Source organism: Lolium rigidum, chromosome 7 (assembly GCF_022539505.1).
Source record: "Lolium rigidum isolate FL_2022 chromosome 7, APGP_CSIRO_Lrig_0.1, whole genome shotgun sequence".
NCBI classification, from domain to species: Eukaryota; Viridiplantae; Streptophyta; class Magnoliopsida; order Poales; family Poaceae; genus Lolium; species Lolium rigidum.
In genome coordinates, this window is record NC_061514.1 from 147,904,320 (window position 1) to 147,913,556 (window position 9,237).

Consider the following 9,237-nt stretch of genomic DNA (forward strand, 5'->3'; position numbering starts at 1 on the left):
AAATGATAACATGGTAGAATGATAGGCTGGCTAGATCAGGAGTTTAGGAAGGAGAGGCGAGTGTTTGGGAGTTGGGATTTAGGGACTACGGGGGTTGGAGGCGAGAGGGGAAATTGAGCACAATAGGATTAGAGTTTTCTCGTATCTATATATACCTATCTTGTACCCTAGTACCACATGTCATGTGCCTAACGGAGATTTCATGGTTATCGGCCGGTATGGATAGTGGTAACACAGATCCATTCCCACCTTACCTAATGGGGAGAGTTTGTCTCCAATAAGATTCCCACGGGGATGAAGTACTAACCAAAACCGTCCCCTAATAGGTGAATTAACCACCAGGATCGGGAAATGGGGCCGATTGCCAAATTGACACGTAGCTCCTTATCGTTGCCGTTTCTCTAGTCTCGTGATATGGGCCAAAATCAGTTTTGTCCCAATACGAAACTAAATACAGTTCTTATGACAGTGCCACCTTATGGGCTTGGCCCATCAACCTGACAAGCAACCTGGGCCTGTGTTAGTAGTAGGCTGAAATCATTAGTGTTGACATCTCCTCGTCGCACCCTGCTCGGGAGCTGCTTTACACCGACCTGGTCGGTGTATAACAGCCACCGACCACCCCCCAGGTTTTTGTTGGGCCGGCCCACGATTTGCTGAGACAGGTTTGCTGTGGATTCGGTGCGGACGGGCTGGCCCAAGTTTGTTTTTCTTTTTTCCTTTCTTATTTTTCTCTGTTTTAAATCTGAACAGTTTCAAATTTGAACAAAAATCGAATTGAACGATTTTTGAATTTAAACAAATTTTTAAAATTGAACGATTTTTCGAAGTTGAACAAATTTTTAAAATTGAACGATTTTCGAATTTGAACAAATTTCGAAAATTAAACGATTTTTTGAATTTAAATAAATTTTGAAATTGAAAGATTTTCAAATTTGAACAAATTTCGAAAATTGAACGATTTTCGAATTTGAACAGATTTCGAAAATTTAACGATTTTCGAATTTGCACAAATTTCGAATTTGAACAATTTTCGAATTTGAACATTTTCGAATTTGCACACTTTTTGACTTTGAACATTTTTGAAATTTGAATTTTTTTCAGTTTGAACAAAAAGAAGAAAGAAAAACACAATAAGAAAGAAAACAGAAAAGAAAAAAAATGAAAAAATAAATAAAAAAACGAAAAAAGAAACAGAAAACCGAAAAGACACAGCGAACTGGGCCTGGCCCATACCCGACCAGGGGGTGTGCGGTGGCCCGTAGCCACCGACCTGGTCGGTGTATAGGTTTTCCCACCCTGCTCCACCTGACACGGATGACGGACTCCATCGCTCGACGTTGCTTACCCAGCTCGCCAACACGGATGACGGATCCCGGCACGACGCTTCCGATGAGACTGGAGAGGCTCCGATGCGCTGCGGATCGAGTCACACCGCCGCCGAGAGAGACCTCATAAGTTATCTGCGACCAGGGCCGGCCCTGAGCCAGTGCACCCAGTGCGGCCGCACTGGGCCCCCAATCTATAAGGGCCCCAGCCAAGTACGCCCATTAACTTAGACTTTGATTGAAACCGGATCAGCCCAATCCCAAGCTAGCGAGGCTCGGGCAAGGCATGCATGCAGCTATCGCTACAAGGAAAAGAAACCGAGCTTCACGCAATGATTCCAGTCCAGGTCATCTCAATCGTCGCATATTAATTGTCTGCTCCTCTCGACTCTTGCCCTCGTTTTTCCCTAATCACAGCCACGACCGGTCGTCTCTCTACCTGTTTCTTAGAGAATTAATAGAGTAGGATATCCGAATTTGATATTCCCAATTATTTATTCCTCACTCGGATCGTCTACTTTTGTGCATCCGATTCATTTTGATTCATTCTCCTTCTTCATTCCTCATAGATTTGACTTGAGAGAGAAAAAGCTGTGTCGAGAAAAGGTCAAATGCAAGGGGGCAAGAGGAAAGGAGAATTGGCGTCCGCGGCGAGCGGCAAGGGGATAGCCGGCGAGAGCAAGCCGGCGGCAAGGGAACCCTCACGGTATTTTTGTTTCAACTTTCCCTTAATTATATGCCCTAATTTTTTCTAGTGTTTGTGTTTTTTTGCTTCTGTGTTAAGATGACATCTTTTTGCAAAAAAAAGATGCTTGCTTATAAACGACAAAAGAAAAAGCAAGTAGATTAATGTTGTGTAATTGCTTAGAAAGTGTGTGTATAGCGAGAATCGTCACTAGTAAGACCATGAGTAGTTTGCATTTGAGAATCTACAAAGAATTTGTGTCATTAAGTTGCTATTAAAATATAAATAATCTATAAATATTTGTGTATAGGGGCCCAAAAATATTTGTTGCACTGGGCCCCTGATATCTCAGGGCCGGCCCTGTCTGCGACGCGGATCCGGCCACACTCCCACCTGGAGCGGCCTTCCTGGTCCTCTGCGATGCGGATGCGGCAACATCACCGGCGGAAGCGGCCTATCTGGTCCCTTGCATCGCGGATCCACGGATTGGTGGACACACGGAGAAGATTTGGAGGTTATCCCCGCCTGATCCGGCGGTGCTGGTGACGTCCAGTGCGTGAGGCAGCCAGGCAGGCTCCTCGGATTTTGTCATCTACATATAATTTTGGAGATTATTTTTGGTTCACTCTGTTTTTCATGTGTGTCAAATCTTTCCACATTTATTTTCTTTGATTTTGGCATCTGCAAATTGTTCTGTAGATGATTTTTGGTGTGTTTCTCAATTCTTGACGAAGAATGCGTCCATCTTTTTTTAATGAAGAACGAAATCTTTGATTAGCGTTGCTATGGGAAAATTTATGCTATGCTTATTTTCTGCTGCCATGATTCGTTGCTTAGACTTTGAAATCGAGTACCTTGTACAAATTGCCCGATATGTGTTTATATCAAAATCAAGAATCCGGTGCTGATTTTATTCAATTAACATCAAAATTATGTGTTAACCTCGTGTAACCGTCTACAGACTGTAACATCTGAACAGCTTGAATTAGCTGCAGATGCATTCATGAATAGAGCAAGTGCACCCACGTGAATGGACAGTGCAAGTGTTCATGTGCCAGTGCTAGAGTCCCTGAACTAGCAGAGGTCAAATACTTGAGAAATACAACACGTAATACACTGCTGTTCACTAGTATTGCAACAATAATTGCAGGATATAGTAGGTGTGAGCACGAGAGTGATATTTAGCCTCTTGGGTGCATATCGTCATTTTATTTTGATACATTTTGTAATGTTAATTTTGTTTGGAAAAAAATTCAGGTGTACATCTTCAGATGCTAAACGCGCACAAAGCCTTTCCATTAAAAATAGACTTTTCATTTGTGATGTGTAAATACGGAAAAAGTTGGTGGAAAAAAAAAAGGTTTTTTGTGAGACATGTTTTTCCCTTTTACGTCGATCATAAAAAATATTGTTTTTTTACGGAACTATACAAACATACTTAGATTGTCGAGATGTACGTAGAGATGTACGTGCGAATTCTTTTATTGGAATTTTTTGGCAATCAAAAGTATATTTTTTAGATGGAGGGAACATATGCCCGGGAGCACTGGTAGCCGAATTGAATTTCGGCGTGAGCACATCATATTAACGGTCCTCCTATTTAAAGGGCACGCACTATATATGTTACAACCGCTACTGTGTGCATTATATATACAACTCGATTCTGGTTCTTGTTTCCATCAGACCAACCAACAAATAGATGTGGCAATGTTAACATTTCGGCAGTTAAATTTGATGAGAGTGAGAGGCATGCAGAAAAGACACACTGCTTCGCCGGCGATCTTACCTGCATATGGAAGACTTAGCCGTGCCTACAAGCGTTGGCCTACTTGCAAAAGCTCATGTTCCGTGAGCACCTAGCAACAGGACTGCTGTCACAAGGCAAGACCTGGTCTCTCCACTATGTCGCTGTGAACTAAAAGTGAAAAACCATGCAGATGATAAGATGTCGTGATTTAGAGCTGAATCCCAAACGGGGTCTTGATGCCGAGCAAGATCGATAAGCGGGGTCTTGAGAGCTCAATTGTTGCACCATCAGGAGTCACTGGTGGCCATCCACACCAGTGGCGGCGCGTAGTGGAGGCCATACCTGGCCATAGCCCATCCTTCTCTCCCGGTTTTCCCTTAAGATTTAGTATAAATCCAGCCCACTAACATCAACTGGCCCAGTCTACACTGATCTGGCCAATCCTTGGTATTGCTTCACGCTCCGCCACTGATCCACACCTACTTCCCATAAGGGCTAGACTTCAAAGAGGTTGACGAAGACAAGTCTTAGGGCATCTCCAACACTTCGACCCAAATCAGACAACTTTTTCGTCCTAATTTATCGATTTGGGTGGGCTCGGAACAGACGGACATCCGGTTGTTCGTTTGGGTCGCGTACAGACCCAAACGTTGCCACCTATTTTATTTTCTCTTGCCAAATACTCCCTCCGTTCTAAAATGTAAGACGTTTTGGACTTTTTCCGACCAGGTGAAAAACGTGCAAATTTACGTTTGTACCCTCCTCAATCTGGATCGCGATCGTCTTCCCGCATCATCGTCTTCGATGGCGTTCGGTTCCCAGCGACTCCTCCGCCCCCAGCTGGCACCTCCGCCCCCTGCAGCAGCACCTCCGGCCTCGTCCAGCACCTCCGCCGGTCCTCCCTCAGCCAACACCTCCGGCTCCGTCCAGCACCTCCGGCTCCGTCCAGCACCTCCGGCCCCGCCCAACACCTCTGCCCCCAGCCAGCACCTCCGCCCCCTGTCCAGCACCGCCGCCGCCACCACCACGATATCCTCCATTCAAGCTTCTCTGCGGTCGCCGTGACCGGATCCGGGCGCCCCGTCGCACCATCTCTCCACGCCTGCTGCCAGAACGCCGGCGCTCGGCCTTCAGTCCCGGTTCCACCCATTCTTTCAACACCTCCTGTGTCCGCCGGCTGCGTCGAGGATCCCGGGCTTCGGGGTGTCGATGAGGCCATGCTGGATGCGCATCCTCGCCAGCTGCTTTACTCCCGCCGCTGCATTAGTTGCTGGCTTGCTGCTGCTGCTGGGATTCTCGCCCGTCGGAGGTCCGACTCTGCCGTTGGACGGGAGATGGTGCAGCGCTTTCCTCGATGAGGGCTGATTGGCCCAGCGTCCTTCCTCTGCCCGGCTGATGCAGATGGTGCTCGAGACCATGTCTGGGTTGTCGCCCGCTTTTCCGCGTGTTGCTGCTCCCGCCTCCAACGCGGCCTCCACGAAGAATGGTCAGTTGCTTCACGAGCTCCATTGGGCATCCAGGCCACACCGTCACTGCACCTCCTCAGCTTGATACGCCCGTGGCTGCAGACCTTGTGGACGGCCATGGATGTGAGTTCTCTGGGCCAAATCGGATGACTTCTGCGCCATTCCGTCTCCCCGAATTCATCACACGGACGGCTCCTCCGGCGTGGTTGATGGATCGATGTTTTCGGTATCTCTCCGAGATACCAATCTTTGCTACTTCGATGTGTTCTTCTCCTCCAGCCCTACGCAGATCGTTGTGGTTGTGCTCTTCTCCTCCGGCCCTGCAACAATTGCTGACCCACATCAGTACAGACTCCTGGGACCTCAACTATACTCCACCCGATGAACAAGTAGATGAACAAAATGCTGGAGTAGATGAAGAAATGGATGTGCTAGAACATGATATTGTGCTGTATTGTGCTATTTTTCCTTGTGTACAAACTGCATCTACTGAAATTATTGTGTACTCCTAAATTACAGGCAGCGTGGAGTAAGTTTCAGACATGACAATTAACTCAAATTGGCTCTAATTCTATCAGGTACTCCCAGAAATTACATACTCAGTCTGGAGTATGTGTAACATGCGACACAAAGACAATCCCAGAAAATGCTCAGTCTAGATAGTAAAAATAAACTAAGGTATCATGTGAAAGCAACCAGATCTTTAGACGGACAATACCAGATCTTTAGTCTGGACAGTTTAGAGTACAATCATGATAAATCATGAGATACTCGAACATAATACCCTGCTAACAAGATACATAGCCTCAAACATAAATAACAGGAGTAGAAGATTGCAATAAAATAGGTAAAGTTACCGGCTAGTCGTTTTTCTACTTTTTGGGTCTGATTATTGAACTAGTTCACTCTGCAATTTCACATCACTTCCCAATAATACAGTAGCGGCACAAGAAATCCAAACAACCAGTTAAGTCAATTAATCATCAAGGTTCAGTACCAGACTCAAATACACACAGGCGTTGAGGTAAAACTGCTCAGATACAAACAAACCGACAGATGCACACAAGGTTCAGTTAGTGATGATTAGAAAAGTAGAAATGTGAAGTCAAGACATGGACAGTAGCAAATGAAATAAATATACATGGAGCATTTGATATTTGGGTTAAGGTAAAGCAAATGTCCTACACAAAGCATCAAGCAGCCTACTCAAACCAATGTCTATATATTTGAACATAACTGCAGTAAGAGAGCAGATCCAGAGTACATCTGGATATAAGCAACCCCACATTTATACTCCATAATAAACACGCTTGTTCTCAGTAAAGCTACTACTTCGACAGAGAAAATTGGGAGCAAAACTGATTTTTCACATAAGTAACTCGAAGACTATACAAGAATGAATATCAATGAACATGAAAAGTTTACTCCATAACAGCAACCGGATGAAAAGTATGAATATCAATGAGCAATGAACATGAAAAGTTTACTCCATAATGCAATCACCTTAAGTAGATCATAACAGTATCCATCAACAACAGCGTAGCAACTTATTCAAACTAGAATCAGACACAATCCATAAATACGAATTGCAATATTAACAGTATTCAAGGCCTGCGTAGACGGAGCTCTTAAGGTGATAAAGATGGACTAGATATATCTGAAAGCACATACATAAAAAATTCAACAGCTCTTCCATGCGTTCAGTGTCTAGATCTTGTAAGCAGATCTCTGAACAATCACATAAACAGTCTAAAAATGGCATGTTTGTGACAACACAAAGTACTACTCGGTCCAGTAAACATTCACCGTACTACTCTCAATGAACTGAACAGAAGTTGAGCTATCATTCCGGACATAACAACAATGAGATGGAAGGACTCGACAGTTCGACAGTGTAAAATGATCTGGAAGTTGAGCTCAAGCCATTCCATAGTTGAGCTCTCTTCATGTTTGTAACAAACCACTTGCTTCCAACAATGTTAATCACTTAATATAATGATCTGCTAATTTTAATGGCCAGAACTGATATGAACAATGGCCTTCTATTCATTAGAACGGAGGTTGTAAATAAAAGACAGTGATCATCAGACCGATCGTCAATGCTAAGAACTGTGATCATAATATCCTAACAGAGCTTGCAGAGAGATCGGAATTACTGTACTTTGTTGCAGTGGGGAATGAGTTCTTGCAGAGCCCTCATCTTCTCGTTGATCCTGTCCCTCCTCCTCTGCATCCGTCAGATGATCCAAGCGAGGGTTAGCACTCAGCAATGGCTGCCAGAACAAGAATATTTCAAGCAAGACCAAAGTATTTAATCAGGTACGTACCATCTCCGAGAGGTTGTGCACTTGGGCTTCACGCCGCCGTTTGCTTGTGGAAGAAGGCTCAGGCTTCGTCACGGCAGCCGAATGAGCAGACTAGTACGGGGTAGGGATAGGAGTGGCGCCAGGGCTAGTAGCATTGGCAGCAGCAGTACCTTCTCCTGGCGGCGCAATCTTATCGAAGGAGTCGCCGTCCTGCGCGAGGAGGACGGTTCCCCAGTGGCAGCAGGCGCAGATTCCCCAATGGGGGAGATGAACCCGTGCTTATCAAACATCCCGAAGTCAATCGAGGCGGAGGCGGGGAGAGTGGAGCAAGAGTAGCAACCGTCCGTGGAGGATTGGGAGCGGCCGACGTCGGTGGCCACCGGCGGTGGCATGAGCAATCCAGACCGCCATCTCTCACGGTGATCCGCAAACCCAGCCATCTCTCACGGTGATCGGCGAACCCAGCCAAATCGTCGCCGGAGCACGCAGATCCAGCGCCCCCTTTTCCAGCAGCAAATCGCGCACGCAAATCTAGCGCGTCCTCTCCCAGCAGCTCGTCGCCGGCTCGTGAAAATGCGATCTTTGACCTCCGAGCATTTGCGTCGTTGCAGGCGAGATCCGAGAGGATACAGGGTGGCGGGGAGCGGGATGGCGCTGGGGAAAGTTTAGGAAGATGCCGGCGGCGCTGTGGCGCGAGAGGAAGACGACGCCGGAGGTGGCCGCGGCGACCTGGAGGAGCGAAGGGAGGAGAGCAGGAGCGAGGAGCGTATCCGTGAGAGAGGTAGCGAGTTGGAACGAGGCGTCCGCGCGCGACGCGATAAGGGGCAAAATGGGAAACTCACATTATTCCATAGCGTGAGAAAAAGTGAACGTGGAATCCCCAACGTCTTACATTTCAGAACGGAGGGAGTAGTACTAGTATTAGTACTGCGTCGAGGAGGCCAGCTCTGCCCTCCGGCGCGCCCCCTGCAGCATGCCCGCATCCACGGCCCCGGCGTGGTGCTGCTCAGCCCGGATAGCCTCCCGCTCGCCAATGGTAGCGGCAACGGCAACAGCTCGAGCTGGAAGCTGTCGTTGCTGGCGCCCAGGCCGAGCACAGACGCTGTCGCCGGCGATAGCTCGCGCCTAGCGTCCTACCTGCCCCCCCCTCGCTGGAGCAACACATGCCCGCGAGGTCGCTCCCTCGCTGGAGCAGCACAAGTCCACGCGACTCCTCCCCTGCCGACGCCCGCCCCCGTGCCGGAGATGCCCACCCAGGTGCACCGCCGCGACACCTCCCATCTGCTGCCCACCCTGACCCCCGCGCCCGAGACCCAGACCAGGCGCGCGGTGCAGCCCCGGCGCGGGCGCGGCCGCGGTCGGCGACGCGCGCATGCTGTGGCGACCGACGCCCTGCGCAAGCTTGGCAGTGGCGCGAGCTTGGCCGTGGCGCGAGCTGGGAAGGCCATGGCGCGGTGGTCTTCGTCTTGCTCGTCGGCGTCGAGGCCGGCAGCGCGGAGCTCATTTCGGCTCCGGCGACTTCCAGCCTCCAGGCGAGGGCGACGAGCGGAACTTGGCTAGGCGAGCTCCAATGCGGCGATCTCCAATCCATGGCAAAAAGCAAACATAGGGGACATAGGAGAGAGAAGATGTGGGGGCTTGTGGTTGTATTTTCTATTACTGGCAGATGGGCCAGGAGTGGACATGTGCGGATAGGAAGGAACGT

The 9,237-nt window shown here is 48.2% G+C and overlaps 1 long non-coding RNA gene across 1 annotated transcript; it reads right to left on the reverse strand.

The window, feature by feature from the left end:
• Positions 1-4,788: 4,788 nt before the first annotated feature.
• On the reverse strand, positions 4,789-8,249 carry LOC124678176. Its single transcript, XR_006994363.1, has 3 exons — positions 7,554-8,249; positions 7,388-7,453; positions 4,789-5,546 (listed from the first exon to the last, which is right to left on the reverse strand). It is a non-coding gene; the product is annotated as an uncharacterized LOC124678176 (long non-coding RNA).
• Between the last annotated feature and the right edge of the window lie 988 nt (positions 8,250-9,237).